The 21,708-nt window shown below is 35.8% G+C and overlaps 1 pseudogene; it reads right to left on the bottom strand.

Annotated features, from left to right (window-relative positions):
• Positions 1-2,908: 2,908 nt before the first annotated feature.
• On the bottom strand, positions 2,909-3,615 carry LOC121475088 (annotated as a pseudogene).
• Between the last annotated feature and the right edge of the window lie 18,093 nt (positions 3,616-21,708).

Genomic DNA, 21,708 nt, shown 5'->3' with positions numbered 1-21,708 from the left:
TTTCTGTTATTATTTTATAAAAGTAAGACATTGTGGGGAAAATTCTAAATCCAGGTTGCTGCTAGCAGTCATTAATCCTAGGATAGAGATCTGTTGAGAAACTCAATGGAATATTATTTTGTCTGCAATTAAAATTTTCTATGTGTTAGGGGCACCTGGGTGGTGCAGTCATCTAAGCATCTGACTCTTGGATTTGGCACAGGTCATGATCTCAGGGTCATGAAATCAAGCCCCATGTCAGGCTTCATGCTCAGTGCAGAGTCTACTTGGGACTCTCTCTCCTTCTCCCTCTCTCTCAAATAAGTAAATGAATCTTTAAAAAATACAAATTGGGACACTTCAAAGCATTAATGACAAAATTAAAAGAAGGTATAAATCTTAAAACCTCACTAATGGTTGAGTCATATATCTGCCAGTTATGGTTTTGATATATTAGTTCATGTTTTTTAAAAAGTGACTGGTGTAATAGAGGTAACTTCTGAATGGTCACTTGATACCAAGGTGGTAGAAATGCGGGTGTTTGCAGGCAATCAAATTATGCATATGTTTTGAAAATAGCATTGAAAGAATTTGCTTTTAGGTGGATTTGGGATGTGAATGACGGAAAGTAATCAGGATTTGGGGCCTGAATGGGAAAACTGTATGGATTAGGTAGACGGCAGGTATATCAGGAGCTCAGTGTTAAGCTTAAGGCATGTTAACTTTGAGATGCTTTTTGGACTTCTAAGTAGAAATATCAAATAGGCCAATGACAGAGATCTGGAGTTCTGGGGAGCTTTCTGGAACAGAGATTCACTAATATGACACATAAACAAAAAAGCAGATAGTCAGACAGATGGACAGATTAGAATACTGTTAAACATAATGAGATCCCCTAATCATAGTCCAACATTTAGAGGCCAGTGAAATGAGAAAGAAAGCAAATGAGATATTGTAGTATGAAAGACAAACTAATCCACATTGACATTGTGGAATCTCAGAGAAGAAAGTGTTTCATAGAAAAATACCCCTCACTATCAAAAAATGCTAATAAATCACCTAAGATTGGGGGAAGCAAATACACAGGTAGATCAAACATAGTTGAGGGAACTTGAAGTTCTCCCTCCTGAGAGTTTTTATTTTTCCTTTTTTTTTTTTTTTTTTTAAGATTTTATTTATTTTTTTCATAAGAGACACAGAGAGAGGCAGAGAGATAAGCAGAGGGAGGAGCAGGCTCCCTGTGGGGAGCCTGATGTGGAACTCTATTCCAGGACCCTGTGATCATGACCTCAGCCAAAGGCAGACACTCAATCACTGAGCCACTCAAGTGTCCCTGCACTGAGAGTTTCTGTTTGCTTTTTGGAACAGAAAGTAAATTCATCGGCTGAGTAAGGAGAGAGAAGTTTTTAGGCTTTCACTATATATTTCTAATCATAATGCCTCTCACCTAGCAGGTATTCGATATTTGTTTACTTTGTAACTGACAAAAGAGAGTAGATAAGAATTAGAGACCTGACTCTAGTCCCTACTGTGTCAAGTAAGTCACTTCTACCACTATTAAGATTCAATTTTCTCCTTTGTAACATTAAGCTAGTAGTAGTTACTTGATAGAAGGAAACAGCTCTTATTGATAGACTCTGTGGTAAAGAAATTAGGAAATGCATCTTGAGTAGTTAGTGCCTTTATTTCAAATATAATGTATGTAACTGTAAGTTTACATAATTTAATATTTCATTTTAGTAAACGTATCCCTGAAAACCTGACAGTCAATTCTCTGGAGCTGAAACAGGTGGCTCTAGGACATTACTGCATCTACTCCTAAGTTTTAGTAAGGGTTAAATTAAATAATGTATGAAGGAGAGTTTAAATTTGTTAAACAGCTATATAAATGTCAAGCATTATTATTTTGAGGTGTTTAGAGAAAGAAAAGCAAAAGATACAGTTCCTGCCTTATTTGTGTTAGAATTTACTACGTCACCAAAAAGAGAATGATTGAAAAGTTGATTAAAAGTAAAATGTCCATGTAGGTAAGACAGAGAAAAGATGTTATGGCCATAAAAATGAACATTTTAACATTTTTTTCACTCAGGGTTTAAAAAGTTAATCAATCTAATCTCTTCCTGTCTTGTAACCTTGCTGCTTAAATATGCTTTTCTTTGTAGATAGAAGGACAAGCTAGAAAACGTTTAAAAGATTCCTTTATGAGTCAGTTATCTTTTTAATTTCACTTAATTCTTTTTTTTTACATTAACTGAGTTTATTTTCATACTACCAGTTGTTTTTATGGGTTATATAATCACTGAACAATATTTCAAAAATCATTTAAAATGACTGAAAAATAAAGATCTCCAATATCTCCAAAATAAGCAAAATATCAGTTAGAAATTTACCTTCTTCAAAAAAAAAGATTAATGGCTTAATCATTATCTATTCCTATCAGATGAGTTGAGAATATGAATGCACTTAGAATTTTTGCTTGTTTTGCTAGCAAATATTGTACTACTTATTCACTGGTCTTAAACTTTCAATTTATATCCCACATCTTAATAATCCAGAGTTGAAGGCTTTCCACCATAACACTGGGTAGCAGAGCTTCCTTGGGGCTATTAAGATGGGCCACCATTAGTAACTGTTTTAACCTTGACCGAACAGGCCTAGCAATCAATCTCTTTCCACCTGCACAATCACTCTGATTTGCAACAATGATAACACAAGACCTGGATGAAAAGATTATGAAAAAAACGAACAAGAAATACCCTAAAAGTTATCATCTTCCTCTGGCAGAATACCAGGGATTTTGTTTCTTTAACAGAGAAAGAACAGGCACAGATTCAGTTCCTCTATGCAGCCATTGCTTATTGCATTTTTTATTTCAATTTTAGATAAAAATGGAAATAGGGTTACATGCGAAATTATCATCAACATCTAGAGAATCACAAATCAAGATGAGACCATGAGAAATATGTATGTTCAGTCCCTTTTCTTCCAGAACTCTTTTACAACTCTGCTTTCTTGAAAGAGAATTCATGAGCTAAAATACTTGAGGAGATTCTCATCTGTAGGTTTTAGGATTTTCTTATCTGTCATATTCACCACCCATCCAGGGGCAAGACCAAAGAAAATCTGCCTTGGATCCTTTCGAGTACTAAGCATTTTGAAGAGCTTGTCTTTAGTGATATCAGGTAAAATAGAGCCATACTTCTTGGCAAGTTCAAGTCTTGCTTCAGGAAATTTGGCAGGATCCACCAGGTAACCACGATTCTTTGCATCGGTATAATACAGTACCAGTGCTTCAGGAGGAAGCATTCGTTTTGGAATAGGTTGTCCACGCAGAAAGAATGGAACAGGTTTGCACAGAATTTCTCCTCTACCAGCTGGACACCATAATCCCTTTTAAGTGGCTTGATGGTCACACCTCTCCCATTGACAAGTTGAGTTAGGTCAATAGGTTGAGTAGGATCCACTCAACCCAAATCAATAAGATATTGCAATCTATTGAGACTCAAAGGCTGATACTGGCGTCTGAAGAGGTTTCCTGGAGCCTGGATTCGGTTTTAGGTTGGCCAAGCTCACATGGGGTAAGGCCTGGAGCAGGTCCAGGGTTCTTGCCCTGCCGCCCCGCACGGGACCCACCATTGGAGGGCCAACACCCTCCAAGGGCCTAATTTCACTTAATTCTATTTTATTATATATATATGTGTTAGGTAGGCTCCATGCGCAACATGGGGCTTGAACTCACCACCCTGACATCAAGAGTTGCATGCTCTAGTCACTGAGCCAGCCAAGTACCCCCATGAATCTGTTATTTTTAGAATATTGGATATCATTCAATAGTAAGACTCTTTTCATTTTGGCAATAAGTAATATGGTGAAAAAGAATTCATTAGTAATACTTCAAGGTGACATCTTTTCACTGCGCATACACAGTAACCCATTTAGTGAGCACCCTGTATATTACTGTCAGCTTGTGGTTCATAGGTTGTTGGTTATTTATTTAATACATGTGGCTTCAGTTTCATAATTTCTAAATGTATTTACACTATTTTTAAAGGGAATATTTATTGGTAGTTTAACCTCTCATAAAATGCACCTTTAAAAAAATCCTATGAGGAGACTGAAGGTTATTAGAGTACCTGGTTTTCATATACAGATTATAGCTAGAAGAGATGGTATCCACTCTGCCATAAAATTCTCATGCAGGACTAAGGAGAACTTTAAAAATATCTCATTATTTTCCCTCTCCATCTCTTTACCCCATCCCACAAATTCAAGAGAGATAAACATAGAGAAAAAGAAATTTAGAGGAACTCAGGGTCACATTCATGTACAAATCATGACTAATCTGCAAATGACTTAGTAGCAAAACCTTGTTTTTCTAAAACAAATTATATTTATTTACCCTATTTTTAAGCCTGTTTTTTTTTAAGTAGGTTAGTAATTCCTTGACCTATCAATCACTTTTGTTATTGATGTTGGGGTTTATTTTTCTCTGTCACTGTACTACTCTGTCAGGTTCAGAACTTGTCTGGTGATTTTTCACTGCCTATAAAGCTTTTTAAAATGCAAAGGTAACATAAAATGCCTTGTACCTCTCTCCACTCGAAAAAGAAAAAAAAAAATATCCAGGAAAGAAACAATAACTCATTTGTCAGAAGTTAAAAAAAAGAAAATGAAAAATTTTCACCTCTTTCAAAAGTCAAGATGCCCTTAAACGTCAAGATTGATAGCCATCCTATTTGTGGTATTCAAAATCTGATGTTATTTTTAAAACTTTTTTTAGATTTATAAAAGAAAATCTATCGTGTGTTATGTTTCTATCATGAGGAAAATGCTGTCTCAAAACTTCTTAGCAAAATGTGCAAGTGCTTAATGTTAATCATATCAAAAATTCAATCATCCATGAAAGAATTTTCACATATGTAACTCAAAGGCAGTGTTAATGAAAAGTCTTGCTACCTGTTGTCAACAGACACATCTCCATTCTATAGAACTTGTGTTGTAAGAGATCATAACAGGATCAGTGTTCAGAATTATATTGGTATACCTTATTGTAGGATAGTTACTTTCCCATCATTTTATAATATACAATGTTTTTAAGTTTAATTTATATTATTTCACTACAGCTTTGTTGAATTGACCTCACTACACAATTTTTATGATTGGGGGGGCATTCTCCCCTCAGGTTTATTTTTATTTTATCATTTGAATGGGTTTAAAAGAGGTATCTTAGCATATTATACTAATTTAAACAAAATAACAACCTATCAGAGATAAGTCTTTTTGTGCCATAGACCTTTTTGGTAGTCAGTTGAAGACCAAATTTTCAGAATGATATTTCAAAGTGCATGAAACAAAAGACTGAGGATTATAAACAGAATCAATTATATTGAAATTGGGTTACTTAAATATTTTCTTAAAGCTACATGACTTTAACAACACACTAAGTTGGGATCCCTGGGTGGCGCAGCGGTTTGGCGCTTGTCTTTGGCCCAGGGCGCGATCCTGGAGACCCGGGATTGAATCCCACATCAGGCTCCCGGTGCATGGAGCCTGCTTCTCCCTCTGCCTATGTCTCTGCCTCTCTCTCTCTCTCTCTCTCTCTCTCTCTCTGTGACTATCATAAATAAATAAAAATTAAAAAAAATTAAAAAAAAAAAACACAGTTTACAAGACCTAGCAATATGTAAAATATCTACCAAAGCAGTGATGAGCATAAACAATAATTTGTGACATCAGCAACTGTAATGTGGTTTTAAAACATCTCTGATTTCTATTAATGATTAAATTATAGGTATTACTACCACTATTGTTGCCTACCTTCAAAATTGGAGGAAATGTTAAATTTCAGTAGGAGACTAATGAAAGTGAAGATATAATTTTCCCCATACAAGTTAACACAGCCCTTGAAATCTATTTTTGGATACTGGGGTTGGTGGATGTAAGCTTATGAACCACTGATGTAGAATTTTATTAAAAAGTGCCTTTCCTTGTAATAGCTGCAATTTAGAGTATCTTACACTAAATCATTTAGTCTTTAAGTTTCTTTTTATAGCAGATGCAGCTTTGATTCCTTCCTTTTTTTTTTTTTTTTTCCTCTTCTCATTCCTTCCTTCAGCTAGTAATATGTTTGACTCAACTGGAAAACTCTGAATGCTGGTTGAGTGGCCAGTTGGAAAGGGGAAAAAAATTGTCTCATTTTTTTTCACTTTACATAGCCTGAGCAGCACATAATAGTTAAGTGAGGAGACTATATAGCTTGGATTCCTACTGCGTACCAGTTACATCTGCTTTACTTTTCATTCTACAAAGTTTTATAATTTTCCACAGACTAGCTGTGCCATGAATTTTTGCTTCAAAAAAAGGGCTAAATCCTCACATGCAATTATGAATAAACACTTTGTTAAAAGAAGAGAAAAATATGGCTCCCCATTTCGTTTAGTATAATGAATTATTTTGAAGACAGTATGTAAGGAAGAAAGCTAAGATGCTAAGAATTTAAATCATTTGGTTCTAAATCATAATTATTATGCAGTTAAATCTCAATCTGATTTTCTGAAATTCAATCTAGGGACTCATGCTTGTATTATGTAAAAGATTTTCTAAAATATTTCCCCAAATTATAAACATTTCAGTGAAATTGTGTTTTCTTCCTTCTCCAAGAATGATCACTATGTGTTATCTATATGGTATCAAAAGTCTACTATATCATGATTTCCATTTGTCTATAAAGAACAAAATTATAATGATTAGGCAAAATGATTACATAAGAGACTCCATTCTATTCCTTAATTATATGTAACTTATCTCCTCTGGCTGTTTCTAAGAGAATCATGGAAATGTTTGTAATTTTTGTCTGTACTAGAGAAGTCCCAGATAAGAACCTGTTTTTCTACAGGCCTAAAATGTGCTCACTTGTTTGGATGTTTCATGTGGTTAATATTATAGCATGTTGGAAGTGATAACATAAAATGAAAAATAAGATAGAAAAGTGAAATAAAATAATGTGATATTGGCAGCCTGGGTGGCTCAGTGGTTTAGCGCTGCCTTTGGCCCAGAGCATGATCCTGGAATCCCAAGATCAAGTCCCACGTCGGGCTCCTTGCGTGGAGCCTGCTTCTCTCTGCCTGTGTCTCTGCCTCTCTCTCTGTGTGTCTCTCATGAATAAATAAATAAAATATTAAAAAAAAATAATGTGATAGTAGAAAAAGTAAAGACTAAATTCAGAATCAACAATTCAAGATATAGGTTCTCCTAATACCTAATGGTGTAGTAATCCAAGTTTTCAAACAGGGCATACTGCTTGTCATTGGAATTGAGACCTTCACATGAAAATAGCTTAAACAAGTATTTTTTGGAAACCTGTACTGAAGACAGAGTATCAGCTAATTGGTGATATGAAAAAGGAATGTGACATGATGCTGCCTTTGAAAAGCTTGAGACTATCTTTTGACTCATTAACTCAGCAATTGTGGCAGACCTGCTATGTGACTCTTCTTAATGCTGAGAATACAGAGCAATGGGTAAAGTAGATAACATCCCTTTTTCCTCAGAACCTACATTCTAGTAACACAGACAAACAATAAATAGGCAATAAACATAATGGTAGCCATCAGTAAGAACTATGAAAAGCAATATATGTAAAGCAGGATATGGGATAGAAAGTAAAGTACAGGGACCCCTGGGTGGCTCAGTGATTGAGCATCTACCTTTGGCTCAGGGCATGATCCTGGAGTTCTGGGATCGAGTCCCACATCAGGCTCCCTACGTGGAGCCTGCTTTTTCCTCTGCCTGTGTCCCTGTCTCTCTCTCTCTCTGTGTGTCTCTCATGAATAAATAAAATATTAAAATAAAAAAGTAAAGTACAATGCTATTTTAGATAATGTCATCAGTAAAGGTCTCCGAGAGAATGACTCTTGAGTGGAGACTTGAATGAGAAAAGCCATGGCAATATCTGAGAGAAACAACTTCACAGATGCCTTAAAATCTATCCATAGATTCAAAGCTAAAGGAGCAGTAGGTCAAGAGCCCTGAAATGTCAATGTGGTTAGAGTGCCAAGGATTAGCCAGAAGGCCATTTTTTGCTTGAACTGAGTGAGAGAGCAGAAATATGGGAAATGAGGTAAGGCCTTGATGGATATGCTGAGGACTTTGCATTTTATTCTAAGTGTGTTGGACACAATTGGAGGCTTGTGAGCAGGGAGTCGTTGTGTTGGTCATTCTTTCATAAATATTTGTGTGAGGCATCCTACTTGGTAAAACAAAGAGGATGTAAATCCTTCCCATCAATTAAGGGAGCATGAGAAGGTAAGCAGACACACTGAGCCAAGTGTCTGTTATGTAGTATTCCAGTGCCATAATGGAAATCTGCACCTGGTACAGGCTGCAAACCAGGTACTAGAGAAAAAATTGAGTGAGAAGGTAGGTCAGGATGACACCTGGGTGTGATCATTCAATAGGAAATGTTGGAAGGGGGAAATAGGCTGTGAAAATGCCCACACTACTTAATAGGCGGGGAAGAAGACAAGAATCCAGAGGAGAGATCAAGAGCATGGAGGCACAGAGAAAGAAGAGGCCAGGGCATCGTGTCAAGGGAAAGATACATTTAGGTAGAATCATTCAAGTGCTTGAAGCATACAGAGCCCAAAAAGAATGAAGATTGAAAGAAATGAGAGGGACATTGCACTTAGGGTTATTTATTCATTCATTCATTCAATTTTAAGTATTGCTTACATACCAAGCACTGAACTAAGTCACTAAAAATTTGAAGTTGTAATGCCCTCATGGCATTTATAGAATTGTGAAGGACACCAATGCTGATAAGACAAAAAAAGTCCCAAGTTTTTAAAAATTAATTTCTATTCAAGAATAGGGCATGGTAGTGTGACATAATTTGGACATTGATCTAGAGTGGGAAGTGAAAGAAGCATTTTCTGAGAAAACAGTTACTTGGTTTTAGTTCCTATAGTTCATAATTGAGACTGAACGTAAGTCAAGGTTGCTCCAATGGTTAAGGGAGCCCTCGTTTTGTCCTGGAAATTATAAGAATACCTAATATTGGCTGGTCTGAAAGTAGTGAGTTATCTCAATTGATTGTTCACAGTCAGTCACAGATCAAACTCCTTGTTCTACTCTTTCCCCCCTTCTCACCACTGCACTTAATGAATAGTCTTAAAAAAAAAAAAAGTTAATGCATGTATCTTTCAATGAAAATTTGTTTTTCAGAATTTTAAATCTATATGATATTGAAAGGTAATTTCATTTCACCTCACCTTAAATCACAACAAGAGGCAAGAGATTAGGTAAATTGAGATAGAGATCGATATGAGTAAGCTAATTACTAAAATAATTTTATAGGATAACACAGCCTCCACAAAGTATAAGGGCATCAGAGTGACTCAGAGCATAGATGAAATTTTAAAATGTATAACAGCTGCAAAATTAGAAAAGCTTCACAAAAAAATAATCACATTACCATCAAGGCTGCTCTAACTTTGGAGGCACATAGAAATGTGCTTAATTCCCCTCACCCACTGCCCATGAGAATTTTGGGGCTCCACGCCTCTCTTTTAGTAGCAGTTTCATCTTCTTTAAATAGGCTAATCCCTATTTCCACCAGTCTTGTGAAAATTAAATAGGGCACTGTATGGAATGTGCCTTGTAAGCAAAGCAGTGCCATAGGTGATCAGTAAATGGTAGCTGTATTAACAGTGTTGATTGATGGTGATGAGGAGGCGGGGAACAGTGACAACAGCAGGATGTGGATACTTGTTCACCGTGCTGGGCTACAGGGAGCTAAAAGATATATGTCCTGATCTCAAAGGTTTATCAACTACATGATAGAGGATATATGTTAAGATAGCAATACAAATTGCATAATTATTTATAAAAAAATGAGGACTACAAATAAAGGACCTGGGAAGATGAGTAGAGGTACTTTTTGCTCAGAACATGGGAACTCGAGGAAAGATTCAGAGTGTCGTGGATTTTAACCTCTTTCTCATTGGCTGTATTTGCTTCCTAGGGTTTCTATAACAAGTTATCACAGACAGTAAGGTTGAAAACAACAGTAATGTATTGTCTCAGAGTTCTGGATGCTAGAAGTCTAAAAGCAAGGGTGGAGGCACACAGATAGGAGAGGCAAAGCCATGTTTCTTCTAAAATACTTAGAATCCTTCCTTGCCTCTTCTGAGCTTCTGCCAGTTTGCCAGCTGCCTTTGGCATCCCTTTACTCATTGATGCATCACTCCAATCTGAGCTTCCGTCTTCACGTGGCTTTCTTCCTGTGTGGCTCTGTGTCTCTGTGTCTTCCTAGGGCTATCTTCTTAGACCACCAATCATACTGGATTAGGGACCTATCCTACTACAATACAACTTAATCTTAACTAATCATAATTGTAAAATCCCTATTTGCAATGAGGTCATGTTCTCAAGTAGTGGGGATGAGGACGTCAACGTTTTTTTGTTTTTTGTTTTTGTTTTTTCCTTTTTAGTGGTGGGAGACACAATTTAGCTCATAACATATCAAGTCTGTTGATCTAAGAATTATTTTTCCTCATGGAAGCATATGCTCAATTTTATAACAAAAATCAAAAGAATGGTCAGAATTTTTTTTAACTAAAAGAAACTGCAACCCAACTTAAAAAGAAAAATTTTTGCAGGGAAGCTCACAATATTAAAAAGAGTTCCTGAATCAAAGGCAGCTCTGAGAATCTCCCTCTCTGCCTCTCACCTTTGCTTCTCTCTGGGTACCCGCTGTGTCCCCTGAGGCAATCCTCGCCTCACCAGCTATGGTTGTCAGAAGCTCTAGAATCATAATTTTAAGTAAGGAATTAGAGAATCATCCCCCTCCTTTGGCAAAAGGAAACAGCCTAGAGGAGGACTCTGAGTGGCCCTCTTTGGGGCCTGCAAATGACTGTAGCTGTTCAAAGGAGCTCTGAGCATGGCCAACTCTGTTCATGAGCCCGGCCCTTTTGTCGAATGTGGTAGGAACTGTTTCCAAAACAAGGGAAGTGTTTTCCTGGGGAGACATATGATTAGTTTTCTAGGACTACCAGGACAAAATACTACAGGCTTATACAACAGACATTTATTTTCTCATGGACCTGGGCAAGGGAGAGGTCCAAGATCAAGATGCCATCAGGGTTGGTTTCTTCTGAAGTCTCCCAGCTTGGCTTGAGGACAGCTGACTTCTCAGGCTTTTCTCCGTACCCTCAGCAGTGACTCCAAATCCCCTCTTCGTGGGGGGACATCAGTCATTCTAGACCAGAAGCCACCTAACGGCCCTATCTCCAAATACATTTATATTGTGAGGTTATGAGGGCTAGAACTTCAGCTGAAGACTTGGGAGGGAGCATAATTCACAGTGGATAGAGTCTAATAGGAGCCAACAAGCATTTGCCTGATAACTACCATCTCCTGTTGGCAGATGCTCTGCAAGCTGACTAGGTCATAGAATCCTGAAAGGTTGACACCATCATTGTCTGAAATTATACACCTGAAATTATGATTAGGAAAGCTAATATTTTGTCTGAAGTAATATAAGAAAGCTGACATTCAAATCCAAGATGCCTGGTTCTAAATTCTACATGCCCAACAACTACTTTATAATCACAGAATTTGTTTAGAGTTTTTCCACTTCGGGGTTTTGTATTTGTTTTATTTATTTATTTATTTATTTATTTATTTATTTATTTAGTAAAAATAAGCAGTGATGAGGAAAACAGAACAAATTTTTAAAAGAATGTATTTCTAAAGGAACAAGTTTAAATCCTAGATTATTTACCTTATAGACTTTTCGGAGGGCTTAAAGAAACTTAAAAATCTTCACGTGCTTCTTAACATATTAGTTCATAGCTGCAAATGAGACAGATTAGTTGAGGGGAAAATTGGCCAAACTATTTCTTAAGAAAACATCAAAAATTTGAAGAACATACTCAACTGATGCTGTGGAGAAAACTTATTTTAAATGTTAGCTTCTCTCAGTCTGTACATTGTCACTTGGAGAACTGAAGAAGTAAGTGGCAAACCGTAGCCTGATCTTTTGACCAGTGAGTAGCTGGAGACCATTTCAGTTCAGTGGCATCAAGTAAAGTGGCCTTATACTTTCAAGGCCAAAATTTAATACATTGTATTACAGTCGAAGCATTTCTTATTGTTGGTACCTGTGTTTCCCAAACGGAACTACCTGAAAACCTTTTTGAAAAAGTAATTCTAGAATCCCATCACAAAAATAAACTATGCATTAATAATATACAATAATAAAAACACATCAATGATTGCTTTTTGGAGCACACCTACACTAATATCTCAGAGAGCAGAGAGAACTTTGTGGCTGGCTGTTACACCCCGCTGATTCTTTGTCGAGAATAAAGGGGAGAAAGAGGGCCACATTCACTTATTTGCTTGTTGATGATGTATGCTCCAAATCAATAACTGAAACCTCACATAACGCAAGAATACAAAGCAATTTTATTTCATAATAGGTTGTGGAAAGTGACCACACTTTGCATTTCCTGACTTTGTGGTAGTTTGGGGCTTTCAGTGGCTCCATCAATATAAAAAAAAATGAGAGTCTAGTGATCTTCACCTTCATAGTACTGCAGAAATATATGGAAAGACTACAGTCATGAAGTAGCAGACAAATCTATACAGTAGTTGAAGTTTCAGTCCAAACTCCATCTCCACATATGCTTTCATATAATTTCAAAGCACTTTAAACTTCTAAACGTTATACAGGCCGCTGGAAACCTATTCTCTAAAAATTAATGGTGCTGCATTGTTTAGAGTGGAGGGAATGTTCTCTTGAATTCAGTTTGTTAAACTCACTTTATTGAGTTTATCCATTAACTGAAGACCATCCTTTAATATTATCAAGCAAGCTTTACTTTCTGAGGAAAATTAAATTCAGAACTAAGAACTTTATCACATTGTCAGCTCAACCTTTTGAAAGAATGGGATTGATGAAGTCAACATACATTTAATTCTCTTTTATTCAGCCTTATACTTGACAAATAAAGTAGTTGTATATTTAAAGTATATAGCATGATGACCTGATGTACATATACATTATGAAAGGATTCCCACTTTGGAGCTAATTAGCATATACATCACTTGACGTTTCTACTTCTTTTTCCTTGAAAAAAATGTTCAAGTTCTACTTCCTTAGCAAATTTCAGGATAGTGTTAGTAACTATAGTGCCCATGTTATATGTTGGATACTGAGATCTTATACATCTTATAATGGAAAATTGCATTATTTTCCCATCCCATCCCTATTATGGCCAATCCCTAATCCCTTGAGACCACTATTCTATTCTGTGTTTTTTAGTGTATGTGCTGCCAAGTGAATACTCTACTCTGTATTTCTATGAGTTTGGCTTCTTTTTTTTTTTTCTGGTCTCACAAAGAAGTGATATCATACAGTATTTGTCTTTCTCTATCTGACTTATTTCATTGGATGTCCTCCAGTTGCATCTATGTTGTCTACAATGGCAGGATTTCTTTCTTTTTTAAGGCTTAATAATATTCCAGTGTGTGTGTGTGCACGCTTGTATGTGTGTGTGTATGTTTAGCTATTCTTCAAGATATTGGATATATAGGAATTGCTGGATTATATAGTAGTTCTATTTTTGATTGATGAGGAAACTCCATGCTGATTTTCATAATGGCCATAGCAGTTTACAGTCCCACCAATAGTGTGCCAATGTTCCCTTTTCTCCATATCCTCACTTGGCATTTGTTATCTCTTGATGTTTTTTTTTTTTTAAGATTTTATTCATTTATTCATGAGAGACAGAGAGAGAGAGAGGCAGAGACACAGGCAGAGGGAGAAGCAGGCTTCACGCAGGGAGCCCGACATGGGACTCAATTCCGGGTCTCCAGGATCAGCCCTGGGCTGAAGCCACCGGGGCTGTTCCTCTTGATGTTTTTTAATAGCATCCTAAAAGGTGTGAGATAATATCTCATTGCGGTTTCGATCTACATTTGCCCGATGATTAATGAGGTTGAGGATATTGTTATGTACCTGTAGGCTCTTTGGATGTCTTCTCTGGAAAAATATCTGTTCAGGTCCTTTGCCCATTTTTAGTTGGATTATTTGTTTGTTTTGCTATTGAGTTGTATGAGTTCATTGTATATTTTAGGTATTAACCCCTTATCAGATTTGTGGTTTGCAAATATTTCCTTTCATTCTGTAGGTTTCCTTTCCATTTTGTTGAAGGTTTCCTTTGCTGTGCAGAGCTTTTCAGTTTGACGTAGTCCCATTTGTTTAGTTTTGCTTTTGGTCACCTTTTGTTTTTGGTGACCAATACAAAAAAATCATCATCAGGACCCATGTCAAGGAGCTTATCCACAGTTTTCTTCTAGGAATTTTATGGCTTTAAGTCTTATTTTCTAGTCTTTAATCAAAAACAGTGAGTTGATATTTGTGTATAGTGTAAGTTGGAGTTCCAGTTTTCCTAGCACCATTTCTGGAAGAGTCTATCCGTTCCCTGTTGTATATTCTTTGCTTATTTGTTGAAAACGAATTAACCATATGTTCATGGATTTATTTCAGGACCTCTATTTTGTTCCATTGATCTATGTGTCTTTTTTTGTAAAAATAACATCCTGTTTTGATCACCGTATCTTTGAATATACTTTGAAATCAGGAAATGTGATGCCTCTAACTTTGTCCTTCTCAATATTGCTTGGGTATTCAAGATCTTGGGTCCCATACAATGTCTGGCCATTCTTAATATTCTAACAGTCTAAGATTCTGATTAAGCCAGAGGACGTGCCAGCCAGAGTGGCAAAGATAGATACAAATTTACACGTCAATAAACATGTGTATATATATATACACACATATATACATATGATGTTGGAAAATTAGTAACAGACTAGTAAAATAGTAAGAGACTTGATATTTAATATTGAGATTAAAACGTTAACATGTAGATTTTTATTTCAAACCAATATAAAATAATCAATATTTGACTTTTATTTTACTGATATACTAGCTAAGATGGCAGAAGAAATTCTGGACTCTGTCTACAGTTCAGAATTAATATAAGGGAATGAAATGCCAGCACTCTGCTAAGAACTACACAAAACATAATATTTCAAGGGCCTTGAAATAATGATACATTATAATCCTTATGATTACTAATGTCATAACCTTCTAGACAGACAAAAAGGAAGAAAACTCTCCTTTTGGGCTCTCTTATTTGGACTCTGGCTAAAAGAGAGTTTTTAGCTCCAAGTGGCCAAGAAAGTTCTGGTTACATTGCTATCCTGACTTAAAATCAGCATTTAGCATTGCTACTAACAAGAAAAAAAATGGAAGAGATTTGGATCATCATTGATCAAACGTGGCTGGTGGCAAAAACTTTCAGGCCTACCTAACAAAGTGATACTTATTTTATTTTCTGGTGCTACATGTTAGTAGTGAGACATGCATTTAAGGCTTACCCCAAGTAAACCTTAGAATCTACTGAAATTTAATATGGCCTAGTTGAACTTTATATATGACCTTTGGTCTACAACATGCATAAGCAATAAAAAGTCATTTCAATCTGTTTTAATTTTGTTTCATGATTTTATCTCAGAAAGGTTTAAAATATATTTAAATGTTGGACACATATAACCTTGTATTATTTTGATTAATATGTTGGCAGTTTTACAAAATGTTTGTTTTTAATTACCAAAAAGAACACATCCATATTAAAAATTAAATGGTTGCATTTTTTTTTTTTAGAACTCTGGCTGCTTATTAAGCTAGAGCTAGCCATAAAAAACCATTTTTGGCTCTCCTACAACAGAAGAAAGATTTATCTAAGTTACACTATTAAAAAATCCATTTAGGCTGTCAACAAGTATGTCAGATATCAACCAAATATGATTTAGAGATTAAAAGCCATAAAAGGAAAATGTTCCTTGGACTATTGTGGAATCTACTTGGTTTCAAAGAATCAGAGGAGAGTGACAGACTGGCAGAAGGACAAGAGAACAAGCGACAGCTGCCTGGGGTAGTGGAGTTTGAGGGCTGGTCAAGTCTTAATGCATGTGCCTGTTTCCTGCCCCAGCCTGGCTCTGACCTCCATTTCCCCCTATTCCCTTTGCTCTGTGTGCACATTCCTGTTTAGGTTCTATGCCAGTTCACCTTTGCAATTATGGTTTTATTAGTCTCATTTTAAGTATATTTTGTATTATAATTCCATTTTTCTTTTCCCTCAGGAACACTTTGTTTTCTATCAAATACACAGACACTAATCATTTGCCACAATTTCTAGGGATAATAAGTGATAAGAATTTGATTCTTGTCCTTAGGGAGCTCACAACCTAGCAATCATCCAGTAAAACTGTTAAGGAAAAGCTAGCCCACAAATAAACTTTTACAATGTCATATTTTTTGAGTTTTTTATTCCTAAATTCTTCTAAATAAATTACTTAATCCTCAGAGTATTCCCCTCTCCTCCCCCTTTGGGTCAAAATTATTAGTCCCCATTCATAGAAAAGTAGCATGCCTTCATTTTTAATCTACTGCCATATCCATTAAATAAAGAGCTATATGATAACAAAAATGAATGCATTATCTTAGAAATTATATTCCTCAACTTCCTAGTGAGATCAATACTGCTTACTCCATTTTCAATAAGACTCCAATATCTTTTAAAGAAATCAAACATCTTGGCAGTAATCCCACAACAAAACAAGAATGAGCTGAACTCGAAAGAAAATCCTCGAATTTTATATATGTAGGAAAAAGGCATTGCAAATCCAGTGTTTACTATTGGATTGCCTTTGTGAAATTGAACTATTTACTTAATAATGGCATCCAGTACTTTTCTCACCTAATGTAACACAAAAACTAGAATATGCCTAGTATTCAGAATTATATTCAGAGTACCCTTTATATTGCATGAATATCTCTTTGTATAGATGCCAGGGTCATGACAATAGCATCGTCTTTTTTTCAGAAAACTTTCAATTCACAGTGAAATGCTTCAGCAATGAGATCTACTCTATATATCTTGCTACCTTCAGCATCTTGTACAGGAGGTGGCTGGAGACTCAAAACAAGATAATCTGGACACTCTAGCCTAAGAATGTGCAATTATGAAACCAGAGATATGGAAAGAAAAGTATAGAGATTTGAATTATATTAATGGCAATACTTTGTTAAGCAGCCCATGGCTATCTAATGTGGAGGCCACTTGAAGCTGCCATGATTACAAAGCTTTTTAAATATCAGTTGTTCACTTCTTCCAAGAAATCAAAACAGATTATATCATCTGCCAATATATTGTAATCTCTGTTTGAGTTAGCAAGAAGTAATTGCTTTGAGAACAGAATAAAATTGTAGACTTTTAGAGCTGAAAAGGATCTTAGCTATCTCATTCATACCTTTAAATATGAGAAAACTAAAGCATAGAGAAAATACTTTGCCCAAATTTATGAAATATATATTTTGTTATACCTCACTACAATGTGATGACACAAAAGCTGATAGATTTCATCTTTTAAAGAATATTATCCACAAATTGACTCAATTTATTATTTGAATTAAAAAGTTGACCTCATATGATATGATAAAATATTGCTTCCTTGATTTAGGTTGTTATAAATAGCATTTGAAAAATGACAGTCATACTTTTGAGTTTTCAGTGATACAGACTTGTTTGAAAATTTGCCAAATTGTATTTGAAGTTCATTGGGCATAGCTCCTTATATCTGATATTGACAATTAAATGGCCAAGATAGTAAGTGAAAAAAGGCAAAGGACATGACTGTGCTATTATTTTATGAGCATAAAAGGTAAATATGGTTTATTATTGAGTTGACTGTCTCTGACAAGAGAAATTGTCTCCAGTAAGAAGTTTGAGGAGCAGAGGCGAGATTTACAGCAAAGGAATCTACTTACATTTATCTGTATTTCCTTTTGTAAATTTTGTAATACATGCACAACATACCAAATACATATTACCAAATCTTAAAGGAAATGAAGTTCATCAAGAAAAGTCTGTGAAATAGCTAAGAAAATTGTAGGAAAATCACAAAAATAATGAGGGGGGATGGGAATCCATGGGTGGCTCAGCAGTTAAGTGCCTGCCTTTGACCCAGGGTGTGATCCGGGAGACCCGGGATCAAATCCCACATCAGGCTCCCTGCATGGAGCCTGCTTCTTCCTCTGCCTGTGTCTCTGCCTCTCTCTCTCTCTCTCTCTCCCCCCACCCCATGTGTCTCTCATGAATAAATAAATAAAATCTTTTTAAAAAATGAGAGGGGAGGGGATCCCTGGGTGGCGCAGCGGTTTGGCGCCTGCCTTTGGCCCAGGGCGCGATCCTGGAGACCCGGGATCGAATCCCACATCAGGCTCCCGGTGCATGGAGTCTGCTTCTTCCTCCGCCTGTGTCTCTGCCTCTCTCTCTCTCTGCGACTATCATAAATAAATAAAAATAAATAAATAAAATTTAAAAAAAAATGAGAGGGGAAAAAAAAGAGAGGGGATATGTATTACTAAATGTTCAAATAATTGCTAAAGCTACTGTAATGAAAATAGCATATTCTCATAAGACAAGTAGACAACTAGCTAGGTAGAATTCAGAAATAAATCTAGGTAGAGATGGGAATTTAGTGTATGATTTTCAAATAAGCCTATCAAAATTGAAACTATTTATTAAACTTTGTTGGGACCATTAGTAAGAAAATAGCACACACTTTAAAGGGAATTCCAAGTAGATTGAATACATGAAGGGCACCAAAAAGGACAAAAGTACTAGAAGAAAATACATACCTCTTTTATTACCCTAAGTGTGTAAAATAGATTCCTTTGAATGACATAAAACTCAAAAATTAGAAAATGAAATATTGACAGAAAGTGCCAGTTTGTGATGCAGAAGGGCACACAATCCGCCGTGAACTGCAGTCAGGGCAGCCTGAAGGAGGCTGTGAGGAAGCTGGTGGGCAGTGCTGGGGTGAATGTGGTCATTGACTCGGAGGGAGGAGATGTCTTCCTGGAGGCACTCCGCAGCCTGGCGTGGGAGGGCAGGATAGTGGTGGTGGGTTTTGCTGGAGGAACCATTGCTTCTGTGCCCACCAACCTTCTGCTCCTGAAGAATGTCTCTGCCATAGGGCTGTACTGGAGATACAAAAAGCAGAACTTTCCCATCATCTCCAGAATCCTGTCCTCAGCTCTTCAGTACTGCCAACAAGGGTACATCCAGCCACACATCGAAGCAGTTTTTAAGCTGGAGAAGGTTGATGATGCCTTCCTTCATGGGATACAGCGCAAATCCACGGACAATGTGGAGGAAGTAGGAGGGAACTGGGACAATGTGCTTATCTCCCTTAAATAAATCCTAGCCTCAGCAGCAAAAAAAAAAAAAAAAAAAAAAAAAAAAAAAAAGCTCTGACAGTCTGGCCAGCTGATATGATAAAAATTAAATAAACTGTACAATAAAATACACCATGATTACATTTATTAAAAAGCAGTCAAAAAAACTAAAAAATATAGAAAAATAATAAAGCTATAAGCAGAACTTAATGAAAGAAAACTGAAATTAAAATAGAAGCTCAACCAAGATCAAGTTCATTCTTTGAAAAAACTGATTAAATGTATCTTCCAAGAAGAATGATGAAAAAAAAGTTTTGGAAACAGGACATTTTCAGGGATATAATAAAGGATAAACTTAGTGAACAAACATAAGTAAATACGTCATTAATATTAAAAGTAGGGAAAAAGTAGAAAGTTCCTAGAAAAAATAATCTTACCAGAATTAACTCACAAAGCATGAAACAAAACCCTGAATAGTCCTATACCCATTAGTTAAAAAGTCAATTATTAATTAAAATTTTCTCACAGAGGAGACACCAGTCCCAATCAGAGTTTTAGGCAAATTCTATCAAATATTTCTGAAACATAATTTAGAACATTTATAGACTCACTCAGATAACGAAGAAAAGCACGTCAATTTATGCTCAGACTATGGGCGTTACATTGTCAGATGGCAATTGTAATAAAAACAAAAACAAAAAATCAACTACCACATTTATACAATGCAATATCCCAAACAAAATATTAGCAAACTAACTGTCAATAATGAAGATAATAGATAAATAGCAAGTTAGGTTACCCTAGGGATAAAAGAGTATCAGCACTAAAAAAGTCCTAAATTTTATTTACACATTAACAGATGAAGAAGGAATTAAAATATTTTCTTACTAGGTGCAAAAAAAAAAAAAATTAAAAAGCTGCTGGAACATTCAAAAACCATAATGAGATCCCTTAGTGAACTTGAAAGAGGACAGAACTCTAATTTAGCAAGGGTATCTCTGAAAAACAACACAGCAGTCATCTGATTCAATGATAAAAAGTTAGGGACTAGACTAGAGTAGCTATAATCCAATGGCCTGATGGAACCTGCTCATACAAACTCAAAGAGCGCATTATGCACAACTCTTCCCGACTCCGAGATACTGCTGGTAGTTTGAAATTACCCACACAGAACTACCTGCATTATGGAAATTGTCAAAACTACAAATCAAGGATGGGAGTGGTAAAGGGGGATTGAGTAGGAGGGAACTGGTTTGTCAGAATATCACTGAAGGCAGGGCCAAGTTAGAGCAGTTAAAGAAGAAAAAGAAAGAATTGAAATAGCAGTTGGGATATAAGAGGTAATACAGCCATTACTTAAAATGTTATGATTGCCAAGAGAGAAAATACAACAGATACATAGGCCATCTATTATAATTTAAAATAGAATTCAGCATTTTTAATTTTTTTTCAAGTTTATTTTTTAAAATTTTATTTAAATTCAATTAACATATAATGTATTATTGGTTTCAGAGGTAGAGGTCAGTGACTGACTTGTCAGTCTTACATAATACCCAATGCTCACTGTATCACATGCCCTCCTTAATATTCATTGCCCAGTTACCTTGTGCCCTCACCCCCCTTACCCCCAGCACCCCTCAGTTTGTTTCCAATGATTAACAGTCTCTTATGGTTTGTCTCCCTTTCTGAGTTTTCTTCTTTTATTTTTCCCTCCCTTCCCTTATGCTCCTCTCTTGTTTTTTTCAATTCCGTTATGAGTAAGATCATATGACAATTGTCTTTCTCTGACTTATTTCACTTAGCATGATATCTTCTAGTTCCATCCATATCGTTGCAAATGGAAAGATATAATTTTTTTTATGGGTAATAGTCCATTGTATGTATTTACCACATCTTCTTTATGCATTCATCTGTCAATGGACATCTGAGCTCTTTCCATAGTTTTGGAACATTTTGTGGACATTGCATTCAGCACTTTTTAAACATGTAATTGCTAAAAAGAAATAAACTACAGCCACAAATATCAACATGAGTTAAATTTTAGAAATATATCATTGACTGAAAAAAGCAAGATACAGAAGAATACAAACAGTAGAACTCTGTCTCTACAGAGTTCAAAAACATGCAAAATTCAGCACCATACTTCCTGGGAATATACACATATGTGGTAAAACTCTATTTTGTAAAAGACAAAGAATGAGAAAAATTCAAGATAAAATGATTACCTTTTTGGAGTGGGAGCAGGTAAGAGGATGTGATTAGGAAACAGCATGCAGTGCTTTTTCATAAGAAAAATAAATGGGAAAATAGACAAGTGGAAAGTACTTATAAAAAGTATAACAAATCTACTATTAAGACATAAATATAGATATGGAAATTGCCAGATCGAGAAATGCAAAATCAGTACAAAAAAA

This window comes from Vulpes lagopus, chromosome 13, assembly GCF_018345385.1.
Source record: "Vulpes lagopus strain Blue_001 chromosome 13, ASM1834538v1, whole genome shotgun sequence".
NCBI classification, from domain to species: domain Eukaryota; kingdom Metazoa; phylum Chordata; class Mammalia; order Carnivora; family Canidae; genus Vulpes; species Vulpes lagopus.
The sequence above is the reverse complement of the archived record's forward strand: the minus strand, read 5'-3'. Positions and strand labels throughout refer to the sequence as shown.